The following is a 13123-nucleotide window of genomic DNA, read 5'->3' as shown; positions in this document are numbered from 1 at the left end:
TTTTCTTATTAATGTAATTGATTGTTCCTTGTTTAGTTAATTCTTTATTCCATGCACCTGTGTTTGTAATTATCCCCATGTACATTAGTTCCTGCCTGTTCAGGTCTCCTTCGTCCGGTCTACTCGTTACATTCCCTGTGCGTCTCAGCCCTGCATTGTATTGTTCCTGTTGGTATGGATTAAAGACTGTTTATTTAAGTTATTTCCTTGTTTCCGTATTCCTCGTTCCTGCTGTGTGCATTGTGACAAGATGTGTTTGAGGTTAGAAGGTTGAATGCATTAGTGTTATTGTTTTACATTTTGAGGATAATGATGACAAGATGGTAACACTTGGTTGTTCACGCTGGCCTGTTTTCAATGGCAAAACTAGCATGAGAAAGTAATTAGTAGAGGAAGACAAATGATAACATGACTTAAAGCTGCTATATTAAAGCTTAGTCTTTTTTTTTGTAACTAACTATTATTTCACTTTATACCATTTAAAAAAAAAAATTAAAAATTTAAAAAACTGGGAAATTTGAACACTGAAAATGTGGGTGAACCACAGAAAACCATCACATATGGTCACTGAGGAAGATCGCTGAATGCAAGATGTTTTAAAGCTGCTATTTTACGTCTAATAAAATATAAATAAGTGATGGTTTAATTGAAAAATGGAAAATTCTATTTAGTTCCACTGCTGTTGTTATTTTGGTATGTGCAAGTTCATACAGTGTATGGTTCCACAAAATGTATTACTGACACACAAACACAGAGACTTTCACATATTGCCATCACCAAATACACTCTGTGACCTTAGTGACTCTCCTTCTTTGAGAAGCTTCAGTGGTCAAATGACCAGCACAGAGCACATCTAGTCAAGACCCACGAGTAACCTGGTATGCGTATGTGGGGTGGTTAACATCTGCCTGATAGACGGAGTTACAACTTGACCTCCAACTACTGTAAACACATACTGTGGCCACAGGCTATTCATCATCTGATGCCATCTGCTGGTGACCTACTGTACACCCATTCACAGGCCAATGGTAGAAATCATCCAGTGTTATACTGTCTGAATTTCCATTTTCTCAGACAGTTTGAAAGTCAAGTCTCCAGTTCCCATGACAGACAATAAACGCACACCTCAACACTTTTAGTCCAACCATAAACCCCGAGCTACCCACTGTGGCTCTAAGGGTGAAAGGTCACGCCATCAATAAAGTCTGTCATGGACACATGCTTTGTGACTCACTTTTAATTATGGTTTTGGGGTATGGTTTGAAGTTATCAAGATTTGGGTGTTGACAAGACTGAAAATTTAGTTCTCATCTCATTAAGTGTGGATATTTTAAATATATAACACCTATTATGGCTTAAACCACTGAACTTCCAGGTTTAATTCCTGATAGGAATGGCACATAGATTATACATTCAGTCAGCATAACTAGCTCAAATGCATCTATTTTCCTAAATGTTACTAAATAGACTCAAGCAGTTTGTACTCTACATACATAATTATTCAGTACATGTACTTGGCTTGAAATGAAAATGCATGTATATATGCTTGAAAGCAATTGATTCAAAACTATTGCCTTTTCACACATGGAGATTAAAGTGACCTGTCTCCCTAATGGATGTAAGATATAAATTAATTGCACAAACAAAATTAGAATTTAAGCTTATAGTTCAACATCTTCATGTTTCTTCACTCCATGTTCACTCCAAAAGGCATATAAGATCCTAGGCTTCACGAATGCAGGCAGAATGAGGTACTGAGTAAAAGATGAATCTGTCCCTTGTGTCTGAAGATCAGAGGTGTGGATTCTCAAATCCTATCGTGAAATTCCAGGGGTGGTGGTGAAAGGTGTTGATCCAAGCAAAGGTCGAAAAGCCATGGAATGTTACTTGGTGAAAGGAAAACCTGGAGAGCCTTTAGTTTAAGTTTTGGGCCTCCTTCCCGCTCTTGGAATCATTCTCCTCCTAAGTGTGTGTGTGTGTGTGTGAGTGAGTGAGTGTGTGTGTGTGTGTGTGTGTGTGTGTGTGTGTGTGTGTGTGAGTGAGTGAGTGAGTGAGTGAGTGAGTGAGTGTGTGTCTGTGTGCGTGCATGCATCTGTTTTACATAACTGAACCTTTCTGTGAGAACCCAATCTTTATAAATGTTTAAACCCTACAAGCAAGAGACGAAAACACATTCATTATTTTTCGACTCAGTATAATACTTGGCAGAAGAAAATAAGCTTCAGAGACAGATATAAATATATAGTCAAAGGAAAGCTGTTGAAGCTAACCCAAGAGGGCCATCATAAGCATTTGTCTGTGACAAGCCTGGTTGTTTGACCCCAGGACTCTTTTCAAAAGGATAATTGTAACATTGCATGTTGAGGTCCCATTATAAATAAAAGTCTTCAGCGGTGAACAGAAGCAAGTCATTTTCTCAAATATGTTCTATTTTGATTGAAGCCATTGATGATGGGTGGGTTTCCATCAATGTCTAGTTTATATACTTTATTCTCCTCACCTGCAGCATTACGAGCCATGCAGACATACTCCCCAGCATCAGCTAATTTTACATTTCGTATATCAAGGGAACCGTTAGCATGCACTAAGTAACGCTCATTAGATGCAGCAATCATGTCTTTGGACGGAAGCATCCAAAAGACCTTTGGCTTGGGCTCACCTATAGCCTTACAGTCAAAGCGAACGTTTCCACTTGGCTTCACTTTAGCATGGGAGAGATTTGGGCGCTGAATGCGAGGCACTGCAGTTACCACACTTATATGGACATGCATCTTGTCCGTACCCAGTTTGTTTTCAGCATAACAGGTGTAATCACCTTCCTCATCAGAACCCACTTTATTCAGGTACAGAGTTCCATTATTAAACAAAGTGTACCGTTTGAACTGATCACCTTCTGTTCCATCTGCTTGCAGGGCGCCATTCACCAAGGTACCATCAGGAAGTCCCCAAGATATCTCTGGCATGGGGACACCAGCAGCCACACAGTCCACTTTTAGGTCATTGCCATAAGGCACTTGCTTCCTGCTAAAGACATCTGGTTCAATCCGAGCTGGCTTCATAGACACTGACACCCTTAAAAGCTGTACATCATCCCCAACTTTGTTGCGTGCAACACAGAGGAAGTCCCCGGTGTCTTTTTCATTGACTGATTCAATGATGAGGGTACCATTTTCCAGGACTTTGATACGGCTGCCCATTCTGAAATGAGAAATTAGACATTTTTAACAATAAGTGGTAAAATGAATGCATGTTTACAAACTAAATGTAGGATATGCATTTATCTGCTCATGTTTAATGCTTCTGCCCTAATTGAGATTCACTCAGTGTTCATTTCAGGCTTAAATCGATTAGGGGGAAAATAAAACCAGGGAAATTTAAAAAAAAACATAAAATATCACACTCAACACTCACCTAAAGGATTATTAGGAACACCATACTAATACTGTGTTTGACCCCCTTTCGCCTTCAGAACTGCCTTAATTCTACATGGCATTGATTCAACAAGGTGCTGAAAGCATTCTTTAGAAATGTTGGCCCATATTGATAGGATAGCATCTTGCAGTTGATGGAGATTTGTGGGATGCACATCCAGGGCACGAAGCTCCCGTTCCACCACATCCCAAAGATGCTCTATTGGGTTGAGATCTGGTGACTGTGGGGGCCATTTGAGTACAGTGAACTCATTGTCATGTTCAAGAAACCAATTTGAAATGATTCGAGCTTTGTGACATGGTGCATTATCCTGCTGGAAGTAGCCATCAGAGGATGGGTACATGGTGGTCATAAAGGGATGGCCATGGTCAGAAACAATGCTCAGGTAAGGCCGTGGCATTTAAACGATGCCCAATTGGCACTAAGGGGCCTAAAGTGTGCCAAGAAAACATCCCCCACACAATTACACCACCACCACCAGCCTGCACAGTGGTAACAAGGCATGATGGATCCATGTTCTCATTCTGTTTACGCCAAATTCTGACTCTACCATCTGAATGTCTCAACAGAAATCGAGACTCATCAGACCAGGCAACATTTTTCCAGTCTTCAACTGTCCAATTTTGGTGAGATTGTGCAAATTGTAGCCTCTTTTTCCTATTTGTAGTGGAGATGAGTGGTACCCGGTGGGGTCTTCTGCTGTTGTAGCCCATCCGCCTCAAGGTTGTGCGTGTTGTGGCTTCACAAATGCTTTGCTGCATACCTCGGTTGTAACGAGTGGTTATTTCAGTCAAAGTTGCTCTTCTATCAGCTTGAATCAGTCGGCCCATTCTCCTCTGACCTCTAGCATCAACAAGGCATTTTCGCCCACAGGACTGCCGCATACTGGATGTTTTTCCCTTTTCACACCATTCTTTGTAAACCCTAGAAATGGTTGTGCGTGAAAATCCCAGTAACTGAGCAGATTGTGAAATACTCAGACCGGCCCGTCTGGCACCAACAACCATGCCACGCTCAAAATTGCTTAAATCACCTTTCTTTCCCATTCTGACATTCAGTTTGGAGTTCAGGAGATTGTCTTGACCAGGACCACACCCCTAAATGCATTGAAGATGTGATTGGTTGATTAGATAATTGCATTAATGAGAAATTGAACAGGTGTTCCTAATAATCCTTTAGGTGAGTGTATATAAAATTGTAATTCTTATTATTTTGAATTAGTTATGTTCAGTTCTAAAACGTCTCATCAACAAGACTTTTACAAATTTTGAAAATCCTTGTTCAGTATTCACAAATGACTACAAAACTCAAAAGGTGTTGGCAATCTCTAGTTCATTCAGAGTTAGGGGAAAGTATTTTGACTTTAAAACATTGCACACTTCAGGTTTAAGTTTGTAAAATCAAACAAAAACACTGTCATTTGTAATAGCGCACCTGTGTGACTGGTCCACAAGAGCCTTGGAAGGAAGCCTCCAAATAATCTGAGGTTTTGGGTCCCCAACTGCAGAGCAGTTCAAATGAAGGCGGCCACCATATATCACATCAGTTCTTTGTTGTGATGTGACAGTGATCTGAGGGGCAGTTTCTGTCCTCTTCACAGACAGAGTAACAACACGCCGTTCTGATCCTTTAGAGCTTGTTGCAATACACTCATATTTTCCACTTTCAGTTATTTGTACATCCCTCAGGTAAAGTGTACCATTTCCAAAAACAGAAACTTTAGTGTGTGAGTAAGATAGAGGTTGTACTATTGTGCCATCATGTAAGACCCAGTGTGTTGTGGGTCGCGGGTCACCATAAGTGCTACATGCCAAAAAGAGATTCTGACCAATATCAGCCCTCACCAGCTGCCATTTTTCTTCCAGTATAGCAGGTGGTGCTGCTACCACCTGTAGACGAACAGTGGCTGTGTCAGTACCAGCTGGATTACTTGCAATACACTTATAATGTCCACGATCTAAAACGGACACCTCTTGAATGGTTAGTGTCCCCATCATAGTTACTTTTACTCTGTCAAGCTCAGTGATCGAACCTTTAACTTCGGTGTGATTAGGCAGAATCCATGACACAATTGGCACTGGTCTTCCCTCTGTCCTGCATTCCAAGTGCACGGTTTTCCCAGCAAGAACCTTGATATCTCTCATCTTTTTCTCCAGTATCCGGGTGGGATAGGACACAACTGACAATGTAACCACAAGTTTGTCAGAGCCATACTCATTTTGGGCAAAACATATGTACTGTCCTTGGTCTTTGATGTTTGCCTTTTGGATAAACAATGTTCCATTCTTCAGAACCTCAAATTTATCCATTTTACCTTTAATGGCCAACATATTACCTGATGATATAAAGGAGACAAAACATTATCAGTGTACCAGAATGTAAAATAAATATGAAAATAACAATTGATAACAATACAATTCTTAAAAATGTTCGTAAGCTTTGTGGTTTAACTTTTGTACCTGTAGTAGGTGAGAATCGGTTCCAGCTGATGATAGGCTCAGGGTTGCCATTGGCCTCGCAGGGGAGGAAAGCATCTGAGTTTGAGAGAACAGTAAAACTTGCAGCTTTTCCACCATTAATCCTTGGCTTGAAGGTAATATCCCTTAAAGATGAGATGCCATACCTTGTAGAGTGGTCGAATGTATTCAGATTGACAGTACTACTACCATATGGAAATGGAGTGAATGTAAATGAAGTTGAACTAGTCATTGTGTCTGAGGTAACTGCTCTACTTTGAGGTTTATCAGAGGCTGTAGTGGGTTTAGTGGTCAAGGTAATGACCTCTGGGAAACTGGTGGCAGAAGACATATTAGAGTCCCTCCATTCCTCACCAGAACCAGTACCATCAGGTGATGGAGACCTCTCTGTTTCTTCAAGGAGTGTATGCAAAGGCCTTAATATTGCACCACTGTGCTTAGTTTGTGAAGCTATAGTTGTGGATTTGGTGGTGGCAGGTGTGTCAGCAATTTTATTCACTGTGATAATTGAGGATTTTGTGGTTGTTTTTTTAATGGGCCTTCTCCTTCTGGAGCCTCGTCTGTGATAACCAGGCTTTTGCTTTCCCCACAATCCAGTTTGAGAACCTGAGAACTTGTTCCGAACAGTATCTTTCTTTAATTCAGTTCCCATCGTTGGTGGGGCTGCTAGAGTTTGAGAAACTGCCATTGGCTCTGTGGTTGTGGACAGCTCATGGAAGACTGGAAAGCTGACAAACTCAGCTGTTGTATGGTGTCATGGCATTGTCTGAGAAATTAGTTTCTATAAAGGAGGAAGAACCTGATGAGTCTTCAAATGATGTCTCTGGAGTATTGCCATTGTCTCTTGTCATTGGAGGAGACACAATCATATGTGTACACTTTAGTTCTGTAGTAGGTACTGTTGTTGTTGCCTTGTAAGGTTCTGCTGTGGATGCTGAGGTCCTCTGTTCCTCATCAGTGGACAGCGTAAATGAGTTTTGATGCTTGCTGAGGGTTTCTATCATTCCCCCCTTGATTCCAAACTGTCTACTGAATCTTCTCCTGTGTGATTTTAGAAGACATTGTCATTGTAGATGTGGTTGTAAAAGTTAGTTCTTTCTCTACTGAATTAAATAGTTTTTTATAATCACTTGAATCCTCAGAAACGGTGGGCACAATAGTAGCAGACATTTGTGAATCAGTGACAGCGTAAGTCTTTTCAGAGCCTGACAAACGAGTTGCCATGACAGGTTTTTCTGTCACTCTCAAAGAGGAAGTTGACATGTGATACTCAGTTGTATGGTTGACCAAGCTTTGATCGACTGATGTTTTGCATTTATCTGTAGACACTCCAGGTGTAACTCTTTTCCCATCACCACAATCTGTGATTTTGTCCACAGTATGTGAAAATGTGAGATTGTCTTCCTTGTTTGTAGAAAGGTATTTGAATTTATTGAGTAAAGACTGTTTGTCTGTAATTTTGCTGGGCCGAATGATCCTGCGTCTGCCATGAAAGTTACGCTTCTTTCCCAATCGCATCGTTTTGGAGGGAACAATTTGGATTTGGTGTTTAGAGATAATAGTGGACCCAGGAAGGAGCTCTGACTGGATTCTTTGGGTGGTCTGAAATGTGATCTTTTCTTGGTCTTCCTTGGTTGTGGTGACAACTGTGAATATGGCCTGACTCTTAGGTTCCAAATAGGTGACATTTGGGCCCTGGGAGTTGTAAATTGGTGTTGTTCCAGTAGTAACATATTCTGAATCCCCAGAGAAGAGAAGCTCTGCAGCTTCTGAAGGTCTGTTTGTTGCTTTCTCATATATGTGGGGTTTTCCAACACTATGACTTAATATGTAATCTGACTTGGTTGTATTTTGGGTTGTCTCTTCGTTTTGGGTCCCATAATTACTCAATATATAAGTGGCCATTATTGGGGTAGCAGGTGTCTGAGTATGAGAGTGTGATGTTGTTGTAACCAAATGTGTTTTCTCATTTGCTTTTAAAATGTTACTAGTGCTATCATGTTTTACTTCAATGAAAGCACTGTTGCCAGTTTTATAAGTCTCTGGGATTTTAATATCTGTTATTTTAATGGTACTATGCTCAAATGTTTGAGTAGTTGTCATTACAATAAATTCATCTTCAGATATACCATCCCCTGAGGTTGCATCATTGTCATCAGAGAGTGTTTTAGACACCTCTAAACTTACTGTCTTTACATTTCCTCTGTTTATTTGAGACTTATCGGTGAAAGTGGGATCTTCTTTCTGGTTCTTTTTATTAAAAGCTCTTCCAAAGTTCCTTCTATTTCCTCTTCTGCCAGTGGGAACTTTATGAAATCTGGACTGTAGCCAAGAGAATGGTCTGCCTGAGGTAATGCTTCTTGACTCCTCACTAACCCTGTAAGAGAGATCCCTACTTCCAAGTTTCTGGCTATCATCTATAATTTGTACAACGTGATCGCCAAATTCCTTTGGCTCTGTGCTATTTGACAAATCACCATGAACAGTTACGTGAGAAGCTAGCAAATCTGCTCCCAGAAAATTCCCAACTAAGCATCTGTAAAATCCTTTGTCTCTGGATGTAAGTCCATGTATTACCAAAGTGCCATTTCTGTAGAGCTTTCTGTTGCCATAGGACTTGTCTAAAATTGTGTGGTCAGGAAGTATCCACTGAACAGAAGCCTCTGGACTACTGGCCGATGTACAATCAAGATACAGGTTCTGACCAAGGGTATGAGAGATTTGGATCCCATTAATCTCTTCTTCTTCAATATTCCGGGGAAGCACAGTGACCCTGAATGCAAGAACATCCGCATCCAGGTAGTTAGTTGTAATGCAATGATAGACACCTGTGTCTGAGATTTCAACATATTTTAAAGTAAGCCTTCCATCATAAGCTACGACAATCCTTTGATCCTCGCTGTTGTATGGTGCACGTAACTTACTTCCATATGGTAGAATCCACTCTATAATGGGTTTAGGATCCCCAAAGGTCTGGCAGTTCAATTCAATCACTCCACCAGCAAGGACTGAGTGTTCAGTCTTGGTCTTATTGTCCTTTCTAATCATTGCCCAGCCGTACTGGTCTCCTCTATCCTTGCTGCTGTCAACATCTATTTGAACACTGGATAAATACTTGATAGTAAGGTTCGGAAATGTTGTTGTGATGCGGTCCAGCTGTAGTAGGACTGTACTTTGCATTAACCATTCATGATTGGCTTTAATTTGTGCTTTAATTTCTGTAAAAATATCATCTTCCGTTGATGCTACTTGCTTGTATGTGTAAACTGTATCTGGTTGCAGAGAAAGTAGTACTTCTCGCTCAAGTCTCATTGGGGACTCGCTATACATAGCCAAAATATTCCAAATCTGATGTATATTATCATAATCAATGTTGCAGACCAGCGACGTAGAAATGATCACACTAAGGCCAGTTAAATCTTTTCCATCAGGTCCAAAGTTTGCAGTAAAGTTGTCCATTCCCATAGGTCGCTGCACAACACATGCTATCCAGGCGCCGTTGAGGAATTGATCTGTGATGTTAATTTCCAACATGCCAATGGGTGCAACAAAATCTTTAGGATAGACTGAGGTATAGCCACCATCATCCAAAGTAAAATTGCTCTGTTTCAAGTGAGGATGAATCGAAGGTCTGCTGCATGTGTAGCTATCCCTTTGCAAATGCACAATGCTGCTGCCTCTCAAGGTAATTGGGAATTCACAAATGGGACACTGTTCTTTGAGAAACTTCCTGTCTCTTTTGCATTTTAGAACACCTGTAAATGCAAAATTAAGTCTCATTATATGTTGATGTATACATGTAAATAAAAGCAATTTTACTTACTAGACCGTTCCTTGTGCACTTGTTTTTGTCTTGCTATATTAACAAAACATTTTGTATGCTATTTTTAATGGAACATTTGTTAAATGTAGACCAGAATCTCACCAGGGTGTTTTTCTAGCCATTGTTCAAGCCAACCCATCCGACAATCGCATGACCAGGGGTTTCCACTAAGGAAGAGATTCTCTATCTTGTTGCAGCCAGAAAATATAGTTGCAGGCAATGTGGTTAAAGCATTGTCTGACAAGTAAATAGTCTTGAGAGATGAGCATTTTAAAATCTGGCTGAACTGCAGTGATATAAAAGTGTCTGGATGAAGCTGTTGGAGTAGGTTCCCCTCAAGGGTGATCAACTGCAGCATTTTTAATCCATAAAAACTCTCTGGGTGGATGAAGGTAATGTGATTATGGTCCATATGAAGACGTACACGATTGTCCAGGCCTCTAAATGTGTCCTTGTTTAGTTTCTCAACTCTGTTATAACTCATTTTCAGAACATAGAATTAGATCAAAAATATAGTGTTAAGACATGACAATAAAGTGCCTGTCTCTAATATTTAAATGGACTCTCATTTCAGACTTGCTTCAGACTAAATACAGGGTCAGGGGGCAGTTCCAGCATGGCATGTACCGGTTTCAAAATCAAGGGTTGACTCCTACACAACGTCCAGAGTCTATTGTGATATCATATATATTGTCACAATAATTTGAATCAGTTTGTCTACACTTTATATTTTAAATTAATTGTTTCTGCAATCTACTCAAAATGCCATGGCTTGCTATTCCTCTGGTATGACTCACTGTGAAATTTGTACATTATTAAAATATTACTCAGTGTGGGGTGCTGATTTAAATATTAGCAAGGAAGGAGCAGACTCAGATTAGGCAGGCAGAGTTCTTTCATAATCGGGTAAACAGTCCAGGTCGGCAACAGGAAATCAAACATGTGATAAACGCTCAGAAATGTCTGCATGGCAAGAGCAAGACTTCGCAATGAGAGCAAGGGTGGAGCAGATTAAATAGACCAGTCAATGGGGAACACCTGTGCAGGTAATCAGTCTCAGGTACGGGGTGTGATGGGAAATGAAGTCCGAATGACAGAGTTAATACTCAGGTGAGGGTTCCCTCTGGTGGTGATCGGAGGGAGCCACAGAGACTGAGTTCGTGACAATAACATCTGTTAACATCATTTGTATATTTTTTATAAAGTGCATATTTGAAATGATAGTTTAATAACATTTTAATAAGCATTTTAATTTATGTTAACTAATGATCTGTTAATTATTATTTTTCAGTAAGTGAATTAGTAAACATTTACAAGCACATTATCTCTAAAATTTTGCATTTTTGCATTTTGTATATTAACTAATGATCTGTTATATAGGCATTATAGAATGTCAGGATTTATATAATGTTTGTTAATGATTTATTAATGAAAGTTATCATAAAGTGTTACTGGCGCTGCTCATTTCAACACCTTGTGTTATCCTTTGTGTTCCTCTACTAATTATTGGATTGCCCGATTTTTACATTGAAAACTGGACTTGAACGAATGACCACAAGAGCATCATCATTATGTCAGCATCATCATCATCATCATCATCATTTTGATGTATAAGATACATAACATACAAACTCTCTAATGTATCCTGCTTTTGTATTTCAAATATTTCAAAATGTTTCTGGAGACTTCTGAAGTGAAGTGAAGTGACATACTGCCAAGAATGGTGACCCATACTCGGAATTGGTGCTCTGCATTTAACCCTTCACAATAAAGAAAAATAAACATGCCAACAAACTCAGATACATAACATGACATTGATAATTTTTTTTGCTGTTAACAGAGTTAGTGTTTTATGTAACCAGGTTTTTAAATGCAGCGTGAAGGTTGGTCCTCCTTCAAGCTTATTCTGGCCAAGAACTGCCCATTTTGAAAAGAACAGATTGTCTGAATAAAGATTGTCCAAAGAGATTAATTTAGTATTGTACCTGCAGAGATGTGAGGTCATGGAACGAGCCGTCCTCAACAGTCTTAATAGCATTACTGTGCAGCATTAACAGCTCCAGGTTTTTTAGTCCAGAGAGGTCATTAACTTTAAGAGTTGATAAACTGTTGTACCTGAAACACAAAATTGCAAATGTTGTGAATTACAAGCTGTTTTCAATTACATGTTTAGAGAAAGCTCCACAGTGTCTGTTAGGTTTTACCCCAGGTTAATTCTTTCAACAGCTGGCTGAATGTCCCTGGGTATTTCACTCAGGTATCTGAATGTGCAGTGCACTTCTGACGGAGCGTAGCATGCGCATGATTTGGGGCAGCCGCTGCATCTGTGTGTTATATTGGCCAAAACACACAGTATCACCATGAATCTCCACAACAGACAAGACTCTGCTGTCGGGCCACACATTCTGGAGAAGTAGGTCTGTTTCTTCACTATTTTTTGACAAGCTCGAGTTGCCATTAGCTTTTGTAAGAAAAAAAAAATCTCTTAATCATATCTACATTAACAAAGTTCTACATAACAAATGTATTTTACATATTCTCCTGAGACCAAACATTACCGTTTTCAGAGAGGGAATATATAACAATATATATATATATATATATATATATATATATATATATATATATATATATATATATATATATATATATATATATATTCAACAATAAATTATTCATATCAAGCCTATTAAAAAAAATAAAACTGATTATATGTAAATATTATGAACAGCGTCTGGTATATCATTAACTTTGTAGAATCGGGCTGTTATAAGCACATCACAAATGTTTAGTATAACAAACACTGACACGTATTGTTTCCTCCGTGGAAATTCAGCATTAGGGACGTCTCGTGTTAGGCTGGTATAATAAAATATATATATATGCATTAATAGTATAGAGAAAATGCAATGTTTCTAGAGTTCAAAATGGCAGTTATTAATGTTAACACGCTTACCTAATACACAGTTGAATTATTTAGATAAAGAGTATCCACATGATGAATGAATAATCCAAAGAATTCCGGTGAGGAACAGTCGTTTCCTTCACTTCGTCGATTTGCTCTGTAGAGCATCAAGTGTGCTGAAGTCTCTGATTCAGAAGCGCGTGTCGGCTGATGGTTTAACTGAGAGAGAATGCTCTGAATCCTCCTCCTCCACCTCGCGCGTCCGGTTACGCGCATACTCTCGTGCGCGCTGTAGTGCGCGAGGTTCACACGGAGGAAAAGGAAAACATCATCATCATAAGGAGAGTTTTCTTCACTTTCGGATTCTCATTTTCAGTCATTGTGAATTTGTGGACCATGTCTGTGTTGATTTGTAACTGATATGTCAAACGATGAACTGTCATATCACAGCAGTGATGTGTGGATGTCGTGAACAGATGCATCTGG

General features: G+C 39.5%; 1 pseudogene across 1 annotated transcript; it reads right to left on the bottom strand.

Moving 5' to 3' along the window:
- Positions 1 to 2408: 2408 nt before the first annotated feature.
- LOC306854154 (immunoglobulin superfamily member 10-like) lies at positions 2409 to 12136 on the bottom strand (annotated as a pseudogene). Its single transcript has 6 exons — positions 11937 to 12136; positions 11718 to 11847; positions 9835 to 10225; positions 5892 to 9664; positions 4867 to 5767; positions 2409 to 3198 (listed from the first exon to the last, which is right to left on the bottom strand). The product of its transcript is annotated as an immunoglobulin superfamily member 10-like (transcript).
- Between the last annotated feature and the right edge of the window lie 987 nt (positions 12137 to 13123).

This window comes from Barbus barbus (genome assembly GCF_936440315.1).
Source record: "Barbus barbus genome assembly, chromosome: 34".
Classification (NCBI taxonomy): domain Eukaryota; kingdom Metazoa; phylum Chordata; class Actinopteri; order Cypriniformes; family Cyprinidae; genus Barbus; species Barbus barbus.
The sequence above is the reverse complement of the archived record's forward strand: the minus strand, read 5'-3'. Positions and strand labels throughout refer to the sequence as shown.